The following is an 18959-nucleotide window of genomic DNA, read 5'->3' as shown; positions in this document are numbered from 1 at the left end:
TCTAAAGGCAGACAGAGATATTTTACCTTTTCACTTTTTCTGTTTCCTATTTCACCTTTTGTTCTTGTGCTGTGTTCCAAACCCCCTTCTCTTCTGGAAAGGTTAGAGGAGAGGCGAAAGCGAAATTATAAGGCCTGTGACTCTCCAAAACTGGGGGAAAAATAACCCAAAACATTAATGATATTTGAGAAAAGCAATTTCCTCACTTTAAAGAAGTTTGGCACATTGTCAGTGGAGAGGGAGATTTTTATTTTTTTTACCCATTCTTCTTTCCTGTAATTTCATTTAATTTAAACATATTTCCCTCCTTCGCTTTTGCAGAAAGAAAGTAGTCCAGAAGAGTTAAACAGCTACAGAATATAGAATTCCTCCGGATATTAAAAGACCCACACAGACTTCAATAATTCCTTTTTTTCTCCTTGAAATTTTGAAATAAAGCCCTGGCCCACCACACTCACCATAAGGAAATGCATTTGATTGAACTCTCTCTCTGTGACCATCTTTGATTATAATAATAGAGACCTATGGATCTTGTAAACAGACTCCTACGCCCATCATTGGGGTGACAGCAGCCAGAGTGGAACATGTTGTAGCCAGGAGGGGGTTGGTCTCTTCTTCCAGGCAACCAGCACCTGAACAAGAGGACACAGTCTCAAACTGTGCTAGGGGAAGTTTAGGCTCGAGGTGAGGAGAAAGTTCTTCACAGAGAGAGCTGTTAACCATTGGAATGTGCTGCCAAGGGAGGTGGTGGAGTCACCATCCCTGGAGGTGTTCAAGAGGGGATTGGATATGGCACTTGGTGCCATGGTTTAGTAGTCATGAGGTCTTGGGTGACAGGTTGGACTTGATGATCTTTAAAGTCTCTTCCAACCCTATCGATTCTATGATTCTATGTCTACCTTGAGGTCATAAACTGCCTTCCTCTGTCATGGCAGAAAATCAAGGCAGCAGGGTCTTATGCTCAGACATGTAGCACCCTTTCATGTCCTGGACTATATGGAAAGTCTGCCTGTACCTTTCAAACCTGTGCAGAGACAGCACGAAGAGCAGTGCCCCATGGATGAGCTGCTGGATTTGTCAGACAGAGCTGCCTAAGAGTGCCTAGAAAAATGCCTGAGCTGCCTGATCATCGGCTGCTCTTAACTACAGTACTTCCACAGAAATCATTTCCCAGATCTGTCCTCAGAGTTTAAATGCTGGCCACCTGGCTGATAGCCTCACAAGTAATAAAATAATTCAAACAGGTCAAGTTACCAACTCAGAAACAGTGAGGGGTTTTTTTCTGCTTCCTACCATGGAGAGGAAAATTTCCAGTCTCCGCTTGGAATTGGCCATCTTTATTAAATGCACACATGGATGGGCTTTTTGGCCGTGATATAAATGACTTAAAGCTGTGATTCAAATAGGTCTATAAAGTGCTTCTATGATGTTCCTCTCCCTTCTTTTTTCCTTTTTTTTTTCTTTTTTTTTTAAACTATCTCTGCTCCACTGCTCTTTGTAGAGATAAGCCCTTGAAAATAACCCTTCTTAAGGTGTAAACTTAGTGACTGTACATTATATAGTTAAACATTTGATTTGTTACAGGCTAGGAAAATAGAGAACTTAAAATCTCTTCATGGTGTATTAAAGGTCACACAATTATAATAAAATCTTGCTCCAGCAGCTCCAGTCAGAGACAAAATCAGTCTCAAATTTCCAGTGAACAATGAAGCCCCCACAGAGTTTCAGCTTCCCCGGGAAATCAGGGTATCTCCGGCTGTGTTGATTTTAAGGATGTCCTGAATGCCCATCGTAAAGAACATGTTACTCAACACAGCCAGAGCTCTTGCGGGGTCTTCTGATTGAAAATATTCTTTTATTTTACAGCCATTTGGGCATAGCATTTTTCTACTTTCAGAAACTTTCAAAGCGAGCCAGCTCCACTCTGTTCGGGTGAGATGCTACCCGCTTGAATGTCATTTCATAGTATTCCACACAGCACAATAAAATAATAGTAACACAGAACAAAAATCTACATCCTCACAATACAAACTAATCTTCCAGCTTCTCATCAAGTGAAGCATATTGACAACTGACAATAGGTAATTAATAGATTAATGAGCATAGCTCTTATCTGTCGACATTATGAGTTTATCTGGTTGTAACAGGATGAACACAACACGGGCCTGTGCTCACAGGAGTGCTGTCCCAGTAGCAATGAGATCATTGCAGCAAGATATGAATGCAGTATTTTGATTACCAGGTATCGCTCAATGGAAAAGAACATTCCCCCCCCCCCCCCATGCACACTTTATTCTATACATTTTTAAATTATTCAAGGGCAAAGAACAGAATATAATTTACTAGAGAGAGAATGTGAGAGAAAGGTTTTAAGAAAGCAGGAAAGATTAGGTTTTGATCCAGGGTTAAGACGACTGCCTCTGGCACACATAGAATCTGTCGAGATAGGTGATGGAACGTTAAAAAAGAACCCTTTCTACCGAAAATTGAGCCTAAACCCAGTGATGCCTGCAGTGCTAAATAATAAAATCAACTTTAAAAATAATTTGATAACTCAAATGAAAGAAAAAAAAAAAAATCAGACATACAAACTAGTTTTTTACTGGGTCTCACTCCAAAAAATGGGGCTGTTGTTTCTGACAGTGATAAGTTCATTCACATCCTGGACAAATTTGATCTGCAAAAGTACAGAGGTGCACGGGGGGGATGCTGTGCTTCATGTGGCAGTCTTTCCAAATGACCAAGGTAGGAAGGAGAACAAGGTATAAATTTAGGGAGCCAGAGTACCATTATCTCACTTGTATCTTGATGTTTCTTCCTGGGTCCCTGGTGGTACACTTGCCAGTTACATATCTCCCCAGCTCTCTGCTCATATGTTCCCTATTTCCACCACGGGAGGAAGGCAGCTTTGCTTCTGTTGAGCCCAGAGCCAAGTTCTGCCCAGTGTTGCTTGCATGCATAATCAAAGTTGTCTCGATGGGGCTATTGTATGGGTAGAGTGAATTTGCCCTTGATAGCATTCTAAAGTTTCAAAATAAATATTGTGATGTTTTGGGAGTCGGCAAACGCAATCTGCAATTTGCAGTGTGGAAATTGTTGTTCTGCTCCAGAATTACGCAGGCTTTCATAATGACTAACAACATGAGAAAAATGCAGCATGACAGTTGCATGTTGATCATTCTATACAATTTTGCTCATAGGTTATTTATTTGGTTTCTTTCAGAGCCCAGTGCAGCTGGAAGAAAAGCGCCAGGAGAGTGAACTTTGATTGGGCTTGACATTATTCCATTGCAATATACTACACAAGAACTGAGAGACTTATTCTGGCTTGGACCGAGCCTCTGTATGAAAATGGAGCCATCGTCCTGATGATGACAGTCTCCTGGGAACGTTGCTGTGTTGGTCCCAGGTATTGATATCCCAGCTGAGCAACCTGTGCCCCTGCCTCCCCACTTCAGGGCACAGCATCAGAGGTGCTGGATGAGTGTTGCATACGTCTCTCTCTGGCACTAGTAGTTAATTCCAGCAGTGGAGCAGAGGAATAGCTGCAGGCAGGAGCATTTAAACCACAGAGGCAAAAACTGCCAGAGGATACCTCAAAGCTTTGTAACTCTCTTTACACCTGGCCCTCTGCTGTTTTAAACAACGGCTGTATTGAAGCAATGGGAAGGGGCTCAAATGCTACTTCTGTGTGTGTCTGTTCAGGTAACAAAAGGAGCAATAGAAGCCCAGAGAAATATGCTATTATCACATACTGCATGGAAAAGGGAATTCAGTTTGTGTCTCATTTTTAAGAGCTAATATTCTTTTATCTGATCTAATGGTAAACAGCAATGGTAAATCAAGTTTTGACAGTATAGGTATTTACAAAATACACTTTATATTCAACCTCTTCTAAGATGACCCTACAAATCTGTGTTGATATCCTCTGTGGTCATTCTTCAAGAGCCTGGAAAGCACAACATCCTCCCATGCACTGTTTTAAACCATGTATGTGCACTTCTACATTTCCTAATTGAATGGGACCTTCTAGGCACACAGTGAAAAGTATCTTTAGAAAAATCAGAGTGGAAAGGGAGAGAAAGTTTTCCAAATGCTGATTTTATTCTGTTCTTGGGTATTCTATTTCACAGGAAACTAAACTAAAACTTCCCCACTGAGAACTGCAATGTGTTATTCAAACACATGCCTCAGCGAGGCACTCTGCCTCAGGGATGACGTGTTCATGGATGCCTCCCAGAGCACCCTGCTACACTAAGCTGAAGCTTCTGGCCCCCCTGAGGGGGAAGGCACAGATAGAATGGTACAAAGAGTGAGAGATATTATAGTTCTCTTAAATACAGCCCTTCCTTGGGCACTGCCAGTCATCAGTTTAGCTGGGGGCCTCAGGACTAGTGTGGTACAACAGCCTTGTCACTTAGTCACTCCCCTTCACAGGATTTCAAACACTGAAATGCTTGAAGGCATCACAAAACTACCTGTACTATCTCCTGGCAAAACCAACCCACGCAGGTTGGTACATTTACTCCTTGTCTTCATGGTAAAATTGGGAAAGAAGTGCCAAACATTTGCTCCCAGCATTTCTGGGATTTCTTCAGTTTTATGGATTGATCTGGAATTTGTCTTTAGTGGTTTCTGGGGAGAACTGCTGAGAGAACTATTAAGAGACATTCCCTGCCTGTCGTACTGGGATGCGCATCCCAGATCAGAGGATAAGAAACAAATTTGAGTAGAGCAGTGGTGATTTTGTGACTCACTTCTTGCTTTGATACTGCGAAATGTAGCACACTGAAGAGACACCAATGAACTTTGGTTCAGTTCTTTAAACAGGTGATGCTCACTTGATACTTTTTTCACATGGAGAATAATAATCTAAAAAAAAAAAAAATGCTTCTGAGTAAAATCACCTTGCTAGAGAACAAGGGGCAGAAAGACAACAATTAAGAGGTGACATGGAGTAAACCTGCTGATAGACAGTAGCTCCTGTTGACATAAAATGGTGCTGTTCCACTGAGGGCAGGGGAAGCAGTAATGTTTTTTCTTAGCTAAGAATATCTGGATGCAATTGTTTCTCACTTGCATATTATAACAAACACTTTCACAGTAAAATTTTCTTTTGAAGGAGTTAACAAAGCCATGCTTAGATCTGTGGACACATTTACAACCATTTATTTAGGATATAGGGAAAAAGAAATTAGCTTTTAAGAAATTAACTGCATGAAGCAAGAGGGCCCATTTTCCAAAACAAAGAGGTGAAGAGGTGTTTAAGCAGCAGCTGAACCAAATTATTACCTTCAAAACTGCCACAGAAATGCTGAAACAGGCAGGAGAAGGAATTTCAGGCACACTTAAGCATGAGCTGGGGGTAAAAACCAACCCCAAAATGATAGATAAAAGAAGAGAAAGTGTTGTTTCAGGGATGCTTTAGACCTGATAGCAAGTACATTAACCATTGAAGAAACTCTTCTGTGCTCAGGAAAGGCAATAGTACCTTGTGCATTCTTTGCAAATAAACAGGATTGCACCCCATTTCACTATTGATCACTGCTGCTCCCCACCCCAGTCTAGAAAACCAACCAGCAATTCATCTCAAAAGGAGAGCACAACACAAAGGAATCAAAAGCCAGCTGAAAAGAGCTAGAGAGAGATTCTCCTCTCTCACCATCAAAGCACAGCTCTGTTCTCCAAACCCCGTTGGCCCTCTGTTTCGGTCTGTAAAATGGAAATAACATTGCAGAACAGAATGAGAGTCACAGATCGTGAGCCCACTCAGTGAACTCTGGAAGAAGGAGCTCCCTTTCTGGCCTTCAGCATTTTTATGTCTGCATTACCTCCCATATGGCAAGTACTACCTACGTGGGGAATATCTGTCTTAGTTCTACGCACAGAAGCTATTTTCACTTAAAATATCTGTGGAAAAACATTGGTTTCTGCACTCATTGATTTCAGATGTGTGACTGACAAACCTCAATTAAAATAGAGGAGGCTTTAATACATGTATAAAGCTGTTTACAAAGCTTGGACCTTGTGGCATGACATCAGCTGTGAACATAAACCAGCACATAGATGTGTTTTGTTACAACAGCAATAATTTAAAGATCAATTACCTTTTCTATCAGATCCCTCACACTTATTTCTGAAAACCTAATGAAATACAAAGGATGTTTGCAAAGCAGGATGTTTACATCTGCTTCATTAATGAGTTTGGCAAGGCCTTCAATACCAAAGTTGCATGTATTTTTACATAGGCTTGAGCAATCTGGCTCAGATTTTTCATTATTCATGTTTCTGCACTAATTGTGCTCTGTGTCATTTCTCACACACACACACAAATATTTAACTGGGCTTGGAATTTGTCATTCTGCTGTGATTTCTAAAAATATCCTTCCAGAAAAACTTCCATTGAACTTGACTGGAATGGGAGAGGTGGTGCATACTTTCCTTTCTCTTGGAGCTCTATCAAGTCCTACAGTAATGCTGTCCCTATAATCTTGGCATCACATTTCACACTCAGCTTGTGATGAGCTGAATTTTCAGCAGAAATGACTGCATTTTCACATGAAACAGCTTCTTATTGGAATACACCAGCTTGTTCAAACAGAATGTTTTGGGCTTCGACAACCTCCCAGCTTAACACAGACAGGGATATTTTATGAAGCCGCTTGTGAGGCTCCTAAATCAACATTCTTTGGCAAGGAGGTGATGGACTTCCTAGGTTTTCCGTGACACCTCAGGAGCTGCTTTATTGCATTTTCAACAGAAATGAGAATAAGAAACACTCATTTTTCTAGACTCAGTGTTTCTGGTTTTCCTTTCCACCTCCAGTTCTCTCAATATCTCATCCCACACCCAAACCACCCCAACAAAGGTCTTCCAGCAATAAAGAAATGTTAAATAGTTCCTTCTCTGGCCTGGTTATTCAGAGGAGCAAGAAGGCTATAAAAAGGCAAGGAGCAGCGCTGAGAGGCGTGATGCAGCAGCTGGCTCTCTAGTCTCCTTGCTGCTGAAGTACTGGACTAGCTTCGTAGCTTTCCCCATGTAGGTCCTGCTCAGCTTACACTTTGGGGTTTACTGCATGAAAACGTTGTTCAACACCAATCACTGGTGTCTGTCAGTGCTTAGCATTACCTAACTGTTCAGAAGAGTACTCTAGAACACCCAAAAGAAACAGACAGGAAAACCTGTATAAATAAATTACAATGCACTAAATTCCCAAAGCAAGGGGCACATTCTCCTGCAGAACCTGTCCTGCCTCTCCACAAAAGATGACATGACTTACTGGACTGCACTCAAGAGAAATAAAGAGGAACTGGGAATATTTTGGAGTGCAAAAAGGGTAAGTGTGTAAGAGGGTTAAGAAACTGTCTTCCTTATATTTACATATGTATTTTCACCTTCACACAAACATTTAAGTATACATTCATGTACCTTTGTATGGTACTTCATTCCCTAGTAAATATCAAATACTCATGAAAAGTTTCTGAAACTTGGAGGAAATTGCTTTGTGTGCTTCCTCTAAGAATACAGTAACATTTTAGTTAAGACAGAGGCAGGGTCTGGATAATACCTTAATGTACAACATGGTATACCCATCAAATGCATTGCTCCTACTGAAAACAAGTACCCTCAGTGCTGCTGACCGTGCACTGTGTGCAGCCATTAAATGAAGCCCCCAGCATTTTACAGAGCTTGGGTAATCACACTGGACAACGTACTAGGATCAATGTGGGAGATGAGGATAAAGACCAAACAGCTCTGGAGATGTCCTAGAGAAGACTAGTAAACAACAGACCTCCATAGAGAAAGGTGATAGAAAAATCAAATCACTCTGAAGTCTATTGAAGCTTAAAGCTGCTTACGAAAATGGCTCAAAGTGAACGATTAATTTCAAGCCAGGCCAAATTGAAGAAAAGAACCTTGATGCACGCACCAATTTTGTTCCTCAAAGTCAAGAATTGCCTAATCAATAGCAGTGCTAAAAGGAGATGGGTGCTCTCAGGGGTACCATTACAAAGAATTGCACTGGGTTTTAGCCACCTGGCTCCCAATTGCTTTAATAGATGTCACACGGCTAAAGCCTGGTCTAATGCTTTAAAACTTTACTCTTGGTCTTCCTGAGCATCCACTGCTGTCAGGTGGCAAATGTGAAACAGCAGGAGGGAATGTGAGATTTACTCTTGTATTGACCAGTACTAGAACATGCCCAGGAATTTGCACTGTTGTTCTAAGTGTCAGTTACTGGGTGAAGAAAGGCAAAGCAGGAGAGACAAAAAGAGTGAGAAAAACTGTACTTAACCCTTTGTCTGTTGATGTGTTGATAGCAATCTGCATCGGGTACTCACACTGCTGGGCTAATCCAATCATCCCTCTTCTTCCATTAGCTAAAAATAAACTAGAACTTTTTAGGTAATGCTCTGACTGCTCCCCCCATTCTAAATTGTACTCAAAATCTTAATGGAAAACCTTCAAGGGGTTTAAGATTTTAAATCAAATAAAGAAGCAGACAAAAGGAGAAAAATCCAATCAGAGCAGAAAGGGTTGGCATATACAGGAACTGATTTTCTTTCCATTTTCACCAGCACTGAACTCCACAGGAGCAGTAGCTGGAGACAGAAGGAATCAGACAAAATGGGAGAGCAAGGAAGAGTTTCCTTCACACTCATATCATACATAATTTTACACAAGGAGGGGTGGCATCCTGTCAGCAAGATCTGGTCCTGACTTTGTTCCTGAGCCTGGTAGTGGTCAGCTACACTGAACACGCTGTTCCCTGTCTCAGGCAGTTTCAACAGTTCCAGAGGTGTGCAACAGGAGTTGTAGTTGGACAGTGCTTATGAGAAGGGAATGGGAAAATCTTCCCCAAAGTAGCAGAGAGTTGTTCTGAGCATGCAGAAACTAGGAAGTGGGCTTTTTCTATGTATGAACCTGAGCAAATTTCACAGTGTAGCCCCTTTCCATTAAGCCCTACATACATTGTATGTGCTTTAGAATAATAATTATTTAAAAACCCAGAATGCCCTGAGCCACAGTAAAACTGTAAGAAACACAGAGCATTGAGATTGCCACTGAAACAAAGGACAGAAGTCTGATAAGAAGATGGTACCCGCAGGTCTGATCCAGATCCCATTAATTTGATAAGCTTTGAATCCAACCATGAGTATAGGCCTGGCTCACAAGCCACAGAGCATTTGCAAGTGCTACCGTTACGCTGGCTTTTGCGGTATCTCTCTTCATAGACATTAGAGCCAAGCCACATCAGTTCCCCTTAGCTGAGCTGGATTGGCACTTTGGAAATCCTAGTGCACAGGAATGGTTTAAATCCTCACATTTGAGGAGAAAGAGCAACACAGAGCTCAGATACTGGCTAAAAAATGGCCCAAGAAAAATGAAGGTAGAGGTATTGGGAAGGAAAAAAAAGGACAAACAGTGAGCAATAAGATGGAGGAAAATTAAACAGGAAAAAGGTACAACAGAGAAGGGAGAAGGTGTGAGAAACAGTGGAGGGATGTTAAATTAATCAAAAATAAGGAAAAAAATTAAGGCAAGAAAAACAATGAGGAACAGAGGAGGGCACTTGAACTCACAGAGGTAAAACATAAAAGAGGCAAGAGGTATATTGGAGGCAACAAAGAAAATAGTGAGACAGTGAGAGGAAAACAAAAAAGAGGGGGAAAAGCTGTGAGAAACTGAAAATGGCAAGACACAGGACAGAAAATGGTACAGAGAGGAAAAGGGAGGTAAAAAGAAGGAATTGTACACGGAAAGGACCAGAAAGAGGAGAACAATCCTAGGGAGCCTGCTGTGGTAGGTCACAGAGGAGTTCACAAGCCCATGCACTCCAACTATCTCTTTTTGATTCCGTGTCATTGTCAGGCTTCAGACTGCAGCTGCAAATTGTTTGTCTGGCAGTTCTGGTAGGTTTGATTCAATAACTCCTATAAGAGGGCAGGCAGGATATCAATGCTGCTTTATTGCCTTTTTCTCTGCCTACAATAGCAATCCTCCAGTTATACAGTATTATAAAGTGCCATCACTGGGGGTTGTATCTCAGCATAGTCACATCTCATCTTCCTAGACTATAATAAGCTGGCAAAGGTAAAAGTCTGAAACTCCACGAGAGTCAAGAAATGATTAACAGTGAGGTCTAAAGATTGGTGTCTGGAATGAGCAAACAACAGACCCTTGCTCCCCAGGTATCACAGTGAGAGGTTTGCTCATTCTACTGGATCAGCTCTACCAAAATGTACTTGGTAATCTAGGTCAAGTCTCACTCCAGTCACTGGTGTACAAAGCAGTAACACTCCAGAAAGCTACGACCACTGCTGAGGAACAGAAAAAGTAACCCAACAACTTCTCATGTCTCTCTCCAAACCCTTTGGATGTGAGCTCTTTAAAAACAATCACACAACAACATTTAACATAAGATTGTAATGACTGACATGGACTTACCTTTATTTTTTGCCTTCTGGAAGTTAATTCCTTCAGGCTGCAGGGTGTCCTTCACCAGGCTGACACAGAGAAATTTCCTCTGCCTTAAGTGTGCATGATCTGTCAATAACAAGAGGCTTTCAGTTACACAATGCTGTCAAATAACACCTTTTACAAACACTAAATTCAAGTTAAAAATGTCACAGCAAAACAGGAAAATCACCACACAGAAAACTGCCTGTGAGACATATTATTGGTGTGTCTTTTCTAAAGACATTGTTCTGGTTAAAGCCACACAAATCGGAACAGAGCTTCTCATTCAGGCCTGATCAACACAAATATTGGGAGTAGCTGAAAAGAAAGAGACCCATTTTGTCCACTTGAACTTTTTCTTGCATATATAAAGACCACTGTCTCATTGCAAAAATCATAGGTGGGTGTATTTAGAAATCATTGTGACTGAGTTTAGTTCCTATGTTTCCATCCTTTTGAGTCACACTTTCCGACCTCCTACTTAATAGATTAATTTGCAATTGCTCCCTTGACATTTCATCCTTTCATGATGGAGAGAATTCCTCTCATTTCACTCATCAAGGCTCCATATAATAATGAAAGTTCCCACGGGTCATCTCTATTGCACCTTATTTCTTTAACCCCTTTAGCCTTCCCCCCATAGAGTGTTCTTAAACCTGGAGCTATATATTTTTTGCTAAGGCAAAAATAAAATTTCTCCTGTGAGGCAACTGCAGCTGAATCCATATTGCATCAGTTCTATAGAAAGTGTGACTAAGGCCACGTGATTTCAATTCTCCAACATCTTTACATTGCCATAGTATCCTATCTGTTTTTTTTCCCAAGCAGTCATACACCCAGAACTTCTGGGACTTTCCTCTGATAGCCCCAGGTCTCCTTTTTCTTTGGCGCACTGGACAATATGAACTCTGCAGTGGTTCACTAGCTCAAAGCTTACTCTTATAGCCACTAAAATATCCAAATCCTCTTCATCTTGGTAAGCACTGTATCTTGCTGTTTGCTTAATCTTTATGTTTGGCAGAATAATCAATGTCTGCTATTTTACATGTTAAAATATTTCAGAATAAAATTGACAGGCACAAATCTGAGCTGCTGTAAGTTGGCATCACTGCAGCATCACTTCACTGGGTCAGCTTCACACGTTAAATAGATGCTTCCAAATAAACCTGGAGGGCAAGTCACCAATTTGAATTCTCCAGTTGTTACTTATGACCAATAGCTCCTTCCTAAGTTTTGGCCCTGCTTCTTGGTTTACATTGATGGGGGGTAAAGTATCTGACAGCCTCCAGGCAGGCTGGCCAGCTTGCACGGTGCACTGTGAAAAAGGTATGGCTCTGTAAATGAGGGGAGCTGAAAGTGGCCTCAAGTAACCCTGTTCACCCAAGAAACACACACATTAAAAGAACAAATCCTTACAAATCTAAAGGACAACTTTACATTGCATCATATTCCAGGATCTCTGTTCTTTCGTGCAGTATGTCGATTCCATGGAAAACAAAATGTTTCTGACAGGAAATATAGCACTCAATAAAACACCTGCCATTCATATGCACAGTGCTGAAGGTTCTGCATCTTCAGGAGGAGACAGCAGTTAGTTCAAAGTAATTCAGTGCTGATTGGGTTGGGGATAATTTTCTGGCAACTAAGGATGAGATTGAGACCAAAACAATAATTTCAACTAACCACAGAGTCACGGGATAGCAACACCTTTCAGTCTCTAGAGTCCCAGAATTGATCTGAACTGGTCTGCCACTTAAATGGAGAAAAGCTATTATCCCATCACTAATCTCTTGAGCCATTCAGTTGCACTTGAACCAATTTTTTCTTCAACAAGCTATTTTACATATTTCACCTACCCCACAACCTTTATGGGAGAAGCTTCTCACAGGATTTGTGTAAAAAGCTAAGTACTTCTCCCCGTTCCATTTCTGTTTATTCTAGAGTGTTTCTAACATGACAGAACTTATAAATGTGTTACTCCTTTTCTCTCATAATGGAACCCTGCTTTTCTTGCTACTCTTCACAAAATCAGACAATTTCTTAGCAGCTTTTGGGAGAAGACCCAGCCTAGAATGATGTCTTCTAGAGGTAAATGCAAATTTATTGCCCTCAAATGCTGTGGCAGTCATCAGTATAACACTGACACCTCCTTGATAGCTCTGCAGTCCAAGGGTCAAACCCAGGATTTGCAGAGTAAGAAATGAAGCACAGCACTGCTATGGATCATATTTGCCAAAGTAGTCTTAATTTTCAGTTACAGTCAAAAGGTGGATGAAGGGGCCACAAGTATAAAGAGAGTCTCTAATTAATAATTAAAAATATCTTTTTAAACAGACCTTTGGCATTTAATGCTGGACTTGGAAAACATTCGGACATCCATACTGGAAAGCCATTTATGAAAAGGAGGCTGCAAATGGGGCCACCACATCAGTGGCAGGGCAAAGCTGAGAGCCAGCAGGTGGGAGCTGCAGTTTGGTGATGTGGCCACACCACCCAATGCTTTCTTGGTGAGACAAGCAGCACACCTTCCTGCTCAAACCCATCAGCTTCTCTCTGGTTTTCCACTATTCCATGCACTCAAAGGAGCCTGTTTTGTCTACTGCATGGTTTCTCTTCCCTAATCATTTCCCCTGTAGTTTCTCCCACCACAGAATTTACTCAGCCTCCTCCTTCACTCCCAGAATTAGAATCCGTGCCTTTGAAAATCCTGAGCTTTCTTCATTTCAGGCAGCTAATCTCCTTCCCGCTCATCCCGCAGGTTACACTGCTGGAGCAACACTACTTTGATATTGTTCCTCTGGCAGCAATTAGAATCAAATCAGCACCAGGCTGTTTATAAAAAGGGATGCTGCTATAATGACACTATCAATTCTTCCAAACATTGTAGCTATTTATCAAGTGATTAAAGTAGAGTAACTTACTCCAGTTTTACTAGCCTATTTTCCATTGGAACTTAAAAGGTTTTACTGCCTCAAGTATGGCACTTGGACTGCTAATAATTTCTATTTTATTACATTATCATATTTTTTAGATTTATTTCTAGGTTTTGCATAAGATTCAAATTGTTACCCAGTTTATAAAATAAGATAAATTTATCTTGGTCAAAAATCACATTAAGATAATTATCTTGCTGGTTTGGCAGATAATTTTGTTTGTAATATATTGGAAATGCTTATTTTTTGCTTTTTCTCACCACTCACTCTGGCACAAGTGGCTATTTTTTTCTCCTGACACAGGCAACTCCATCTCCCTCTCACTGTCAAGAGCTGTCATATCTCCTCCCATTTTGCACTTTCCATTAGGGGAACACCATACATAGTGTGCCTGCTCTTGCTTTCCAGCAAGCTACCATGGATACCTGTATCCCTGGCAGACATAGCAGGCCTGGCTCTTCCACTGGCTGTGTTGCACTGCAGTGCAGGAGCCCATGGGGAGTGCTTACTCAGGGGGTTCCTCTCTGTGAGTAAGGTCACGCATAGCAGAGTAGGGCGTTGGTAATGTGCACACTAACAGACACTGTGACAGCATCTTACCCAACCAACATGCTATGGTATGCATGCAGCTTCATTGTGCTCCTCAACAACTCCCTGCTTCTCTCTGCTAATGAAAATATTAATTGCTGATGGCCAACAGAAAAACATCACCTCTAAGAGAACGAAGACAAGTCACTGACTGATTCCTTCTTTCTTTGTTCTCTCCACCAAGCCCTGAAAACCCTGAGACCACTGCAATGCCTCACCTCCTAAGTCCACACTTCTCCTTCCACCTCCAGAAAGGAGCAGGTTGCAGAGAACATTCAGGCTGGAAGTGAGGAGGAGGTTCTTTACCATGAGAGTGGTGAAACCCTGGAATGTGTTGTCCAGGGAGGTGGTGGAGGCCCCGTCCCTGGAGGTGTTTAAGAGCAGGCTGGATGAGGTTCTGTCCAGCCTGATCTAGTGTGGGGTGTCCCTGCCCATGGCAGGGGGGTTGGAACTAGATGATCCGTGTGGTCCCTTCCAACCCTGAATGAAACTATGAAACATGGTAGCCTGCCAGGACAATTAATTCAAAGCCACCTTAGTCAGATACTAGGTATCTGTTAAAAATCCCCAGTTATCAGAAAGATTCTGCTTTCCAGGTATCGGAAGGAAGTTGCAACAACTGACTCTAGACCAAGCAAATGACACCGGGCCTCTGCCCTGCCACAGGGTCTCTGGGGAAGGTTTTGTATCTGATATCTATGTTTGAATATGCATACATCTGTCTTGAACAGCCTCTACCTTGGCCCGAGGAAAGGCCTGAAAATCCACGTATGATCCCTGTCATTCGCACGTTAATTAATTGAAATTAGGTTTTTCAACATAGGGGAAATTCTGATACTTAAAACTCACAGGTTCACAAATAGATCAAATCTGTAGGGGATGTTTGGTTTTTTTTGTGAAAAGACTCCAAATATTGCTTGTTTAGGGACATGCACACACACACAAAATCAGCTTCAGGAAAGTTAACATTTCAAATTTATTTTAGAAGACATAGAATTTCCTTTTTACACGTAGGACATTGTTCTAAAACAATAACTTACACTGACACATTTTAACTTGATGTCAGTAGTTAAAATGAAACAGCTCCATGTACTACTACTGAAATTTTGGGCACATGGTTCTTAATACTGATGGAAATAACTCTATTACACAATAAAGTGGCATTCTGGTGTAGCAAAATGGTAGAGATACCCTGAGTTCTGATTAGGAGAAATTATTTTCTTTTCAATTATTCTGATATTTCAGTATATCAAGCACCCATGGCAGAACTACCAACAGACACTGGGTAATATGCAAAGGGTTTTGATGTACGGTATGAAAATATGAACTCAATATCTAACACAGCCCAGGAGCTTTTCAATCACAATTCTCTCCCTGTGTTTTGCCCACTCCTTGCTCAAGAGCCCAGGAAGGTACAGAGCATATCTCTTTTTTTTTTCCACTTTAATACAGGCAAAGAAAAAGCAGCAATTCAAAACTGGAGAACACCTAAGAAAAGTCCCAAAACAGCACTAAAACAAATCTTTAAAGTGTTTGGGCTCCACTTCAGTTTGGAATGAAAGTAAAGATCAGTTCACATATTTGTGTTCTTTGTGAGGACGATTCTGTGGAATATAAGCAGACGGAAATTCACCCATTCTTAGTGAGAAAAATATCTACCTTTCTCCTTTATGGCTACTCAAAACATTACACCCCCTTCATGCCACCCTCCACGGCCATGCAGCCAGCAACATGGGGACAATAAACACACTGCAGAAGCCAAGCAAAAGGGAGGCAGCTAAGGCTGCCTGCAGTAAGAATGGGTTCTGTTCTGAGGATTTCAGTGCAGTCAGAGAAATCGCACCAACAATTTGTGTAATTCACAATCCAGACAGGTTGGCAACAAATGTTTGACTACTTTTCATACTCCAAATCTCTGAACATTTCTTTCTCTTGTAATGACATGGTGAAAAAGCTGATGATCATAAATATGGAGTGTATCACCCTGTCCTTTAACTCCCTCCTTATTACTTTTGCAGCATAATACATGCATCTCAAATAAATTAAACATGTGACATATAAAATCAGTTCATGTTTTTTGGGGGTTGTCAAAATCCTGGGAAACCAAAACGTTGAAAATCGCTTGTCAAAACGTTCTGGGATGAAGTAGTTAAGCTGTCATCAACAGCTTAAACACTGTTTATTTGAATATGTAAAGCAACTTCTTGAAGAACCAAAAGTACAGAGTCTGTTGATCAGAGTTCTTCCTCCAGAAGCCTTAATTCTGCTTCCCTGATCTCCTGGGGAAAGAAAACTTCACACAAAGTGCAAGGCCATATACATCCAGTGAAGCATGAGCACTGCTCTGCTGACACAACTGATCTGACAAAGTATGGCAATGGTATTACCATGGTACTACAGGATTATTACTCTGCAGCCCCCATTATTTGAAACGGAGTTACTCTGCGCTTACCACAAAACATCAAGTAGCATTTTGCAGTAACACAATAAATAACCCATGTCATCTCTCTATCTGCACCTTTTGCAGGAGCAGATACAGAGCCAATCTAAACCCAAATCTATGAGAGCTATAATAATGCCAGGATGATATGCCTCTTAAGCTGTTTACAGCTGACAGGCTAAGTGAAATGGCTTGACAAGGAAGAGCACAGTATGTGTTGACAACCCTGCTTAGTTCACATTTGAAAGGCAAAATTAAAGTCATACTTTTACAAGGTGCAGAATTCTGCTCACTTGAAGGACATTCTCTTGAGCAAGGCATGGTATTAAGCCTCTGCCATTCTCCTCCTCCTGTTTTTATATATAGGCCACTAAGTGGTACACCTCAAAAACCAGTCCTGATTTCCTATCTCAGCAATTGCTCCTGAAAACATATCATTTAGATGAGTATGGAGAAGGTAACACAGAGAGCAGCCTTAAACGTTCACCCTCTGTAATTTAAGGGAGCACAGCAACATATGGGCAGCATTTGGCTTTTCTTGCAGCAGGCAGCACCATTAGGAAAGAGCAAACATCAAACAAAGGCTGAGTACAAATCCCCTCTATCCACAGAGACACCTTTCACTCAATTACAGGATATGAGAGAAAAACATAAAACCAGGGTGAATCCTAAAAGAAGTAAAGAAGAACTAAGTTAGGTCAGAGAAAGGGCTGGAGACAGTCTCTCTGAAAACCAAACCAGTTTGTCAGTACTTGTATAGTTCTAAGGTGAAGGGAGCAGGAAGGCTCAAAGGACAAATGGTGGCAAATGGCTGGCCTCTCATTTTCACCTTGTCCTTGCTAGTCCTGTGGGTTAGCAGCAAACAGGATTGTCATCAGCTCACACAGTGGTCAGCATGAAAGTAATCTCATGGGGTAGCCCAGCTACTACTGAAGACGTTTCTTCACTCTAAAAGTTCTTGACAATACTTTACCCCTCTCACTGTCGGAGGCCATGGGAAACCATGAACAAGAACCTTCCCTCCTACTTTGAGAAACAGTGACTCTGTTATTGTAGGGTAGATGCCCTGAAGAGGGAAAAGCCAATGCCTGCTATTTCTTTTCTATGGATGAGCCCAGAGGCTGAGCTGCTTGCAATACCAGTCAGTCCAGATCTTTCAGTGAGACCTGTAATTGATGAAAATGAGCCAAAAGTTGCCAAATGAAATCACCTCACTGACAGGAACTACCAGGAAAGCATTGAGAACATTCTGCTCTTGGAGGCGTAAGAAAGAGTTGCCATTACGTTGACATCAGACGGACTGCACAGGCTCAGCTCACCAGGACCAAGGAACTGCACTGTCAAGTGATCAAGAGGAGCCCAGCGGCTGGCAGCACTTTCCTTACAGATAAGTGGAAAACTAGAGCCAAGTTAGTCCAGACTTTGTAAGCAGCAGTTCTCAATAGCTTCAGTCACAGCTCCATGTCTGGAGCCCCCACTGGCAGATCATGAACAAGGTCTGTTGAAAATTTCTAGTTGAAGCTGCAGTTCAGGAATCAGAATGGTGTTGAGTGGAAGCATTTTTTCAAACTAATGGAAGTTTTGTGTACATATTTCTTCCCACACATGAAGGTCATCAAATGTTTGTGTGCCAAATGTTAGAATTGATGCTATCCTAATGAACTCTGAAAACATTTTCCTGTCAAAGCAAATAGAACAATTTGACATCACTGATCCCAGCATCGACCAAAAAGGAAAAGCAAACAAACCATCAGTTAAAAAAACAAAAAACCAGAGGGGTTTTTTTGTGCTCTAAGTTCAAGGATGCGAGTCCAGCAGTGCAATGACAAAGGGGAGCAGGGTGCAGATGACAAAAGGGTTATGCTCACCACAAAGTCAGTCCTGAGAAAAAGGGAATGCCTCATCATCTAAGTCAGAAATGCATGGGTGCTGCTGCTTCCTCCTACCATGTGGCACACATGAGATCCCTTGCACCTGTTCTGGGTTATTACCTGCAACAAGTGCCACAGGCTAAGACCTGAGTGGGGAGTAAAACCTATTACTTACCCTATCAGAAATTGCAAATAGATTACACTCTTAAAAGTAAACCAGCAAGCCTCAACTTCTCTATCAAGAAACTTTTTCTTTTCCTGTTGGAGCTGCCCACCCTTGTGACCTTGCGATCCATCTGTTAGGGGATCTCCCAAATCATCTATCCAAGTATGACCCATGGAGCATCAACTCTGCTACAAATGGATGCAAGTACAAAGGAAGTTTATCCTACAGTTATGCTGCTAAATTGGAGTATGAGAGATCCAAACTAATTTCTTCCTTTCTAACACATCATTCTTGTATGCCCCTTGGCCTATTTGTGAAATCATTCTGTGTGAGAAATAACTACACCTCCTCCTTTGCCTCTCTTGTTTCTTCAGAAATTTGGGACAGTTTGTCTTGCTGTGCACAGTTTCTAGAAAAGAAGAGCCCAGTCACAAGTTCTGTAGGTAGCTGGTGGTTCAGTATACAGCTAATTAAAGCTAATTTTACTGTGCACACAGCAC

The sequence above is a fragment of the Melanerpes formicivorus genome, unplaced genomic scaffold (genome assembly GCF_026170545.1).
Source record: "Melanerpes formicivorus ecotype bairdi unplaced genomic scaffold, bMelFor1.0.p_v2 SCAF_16, whole genome shotgun sequence".
Lineage (NCBI taxonomy): Eukaryota > Metazoa > Chordata > Aves > Piciformes > Picidae > Melanerpes > Melanerpes formicivorus.
Note: the sequence above shows the minus strand (reverse complement) of the source record.